Source organism: Helianthus annuus, chromosome 4, assembly GCF_002127325.2.
Source record: "Helianthus annuus cultivar XRQ/B chromosome 4, HanXRQr2.0-SUNRISE, whole genome shotgun sequence".
NCBI classification, from domain to species: domain Eukaryota; kingdom Viridiplantae; phylum Streptophyta; class Magnoliopsida; order Asterales; family Asteraceae; genus Helianthus; species Helianthus annuus.
The window spans coordinates 147142274-147144213 of NC_035436.2; positions in this window are offsets into that span (position 1 = coordinate 147142274).

The following is a 1940-nucleotide window of genomic DNA, read 5'->3' on the forward strand; positions in this document are numbered from 1 at the left end:
CCCCGTGGTGGGCAATAGAAGCTTCTATAGGTTTGTCTTATCTGCTGCTTCTTGGGCACGGCCCCGTGCTGGCTGAGCACGGGGCGTGTTCAGTCTTCTGCCTTCTCTGTTTTGCTTGGGAGGATGCTGTCGAGGGGTCGGGCAATCCACTTATGTTCCTTTTCTTGTATTTATGTCAGATTTAGCTGCCTTTTTGCTTCTTTTGTTAATTTGAGCTCATTTAATCCTGAAAATACAAAAGGAAGACAAAAACACTCTTTTTCCAACATTAGCACTTAAAAAGGGTTAGTTTTATGCCTTATTTGATGTAATTTATATGTTGCATTTTACACAAATCAAATATCCCCACACTTGAATTTTTGCTTGTCCTCAAGCAAAACTCTTTAATATGTGGCTTACACTCCCAAATGGAATGGGTAGAAGAGAAGGTTTTGGCTTGTCATAGAGTGTCGGGAATCCAAGATCTTTATTGGGTTTTATTTTTATTTAGTTACAATCCTATTCGTTATGATTTATTTAGAACGTTTCATAAGAGAAATTACTTATTTGGGCATAACATGCCTTTTTAAATTTTCATTTATATACAAGTTCACATACCTCACGGGAGAAATCACTCACACTCGGCCGAAGGTGTCTTTTTTTAGTGAATCACTCGAGAGCGGCATGGAACTTATTCCTACCATAGTTTGTGTAACAACTGCCACTAAAATCAATAATTAGGATGATAATTAGTCAATAAGAAAACCCTAATTAAGACACCCAAATAATTCTGCACTAGCCCTAAAATTTTCAGAACAATTGGAATCAGGATCAGGGCCCCTAAAACTCAAGGGGGGTAAACCCTAGTTGATAATTATCTAAAATAAAACGATGGAAACTTCTGATTGGCCAATTGTGTTGATTCATGCAAGCTACTCCCGTGCATGGCAAGTCTAGGACATTTAGGTATCCCTTACGGACCGTAAGGGATCAGGCTTACGGTCCGTAAGCAAGGCCAAATTTTGGCTATAAATAGCCGACCTTGGGACTTGAACAGGGGACTTAGAACGACGTAAATAGCTTCTGTGTACGTCGAGATATCACTGTTATATCATAATAAACACACACACGATCACGAGGTGCTGCCGCAATCAGGGTAATAACTCGATCGCTATTACGATTCAACGTCCGATCGATTATAACTATCCAACGATTGTCCGAGTGCTACTCAAATTGAGCTTGTACTTTGTTATTCATTGTGATTTCGACTTGAATGTTTGAGTGCTGTTCGAATTCGGACTATGCTCTGTCATTCGTTGTGAATCCATTGAATTATTAAGTATCGCACTTGATAATAGTTGTGAAGGTTTAATCTCGTGAATTGACGTAACTGCTGAATTAGTTACTAATCCCGTTTGTGTGTGCATTGTTATTTAAATTAGGTTAGAAGGCTAATCAGTAAAGCTTATACTCTGCTCGTAAATCTGCAGTGTGAGTCATTCTCTTTTTACCAAATATGCTTTACAAAACTCCAAACTATTTTCCGTTATAATTACAGGGATTAAGTCTATGTAATCACCAAATTACAGCCGGTATGTGGGGTTTTGTATACATTACTTGTTTCCCGTCACACTTGGACAAACGGGTGGCCAAGGGGTGATCTGACCACAGTCACAGACACCATTGGACAAATGGGCTAGCCAATGGATGGTCGAGTGATAAATACTGTGGGTAGTTGGTTTGATATCAGAAACATTGTAATTCCCCTTAATACTGTAGATTATAACAAATGTGTCGTTTTTAGTAAAATGAATGATTCACTCAGTATTTCCCCGCTGACAAAACCTTTTTCAAACATGTTTCAGCTGATATGGTATGAGCAAAGAAAAGTGCCGTGGAGCACTCCCAGCTTAGAAAAGTGGCTCAATGTAATTAAATAAATGAACATGTTTTGAAAATAA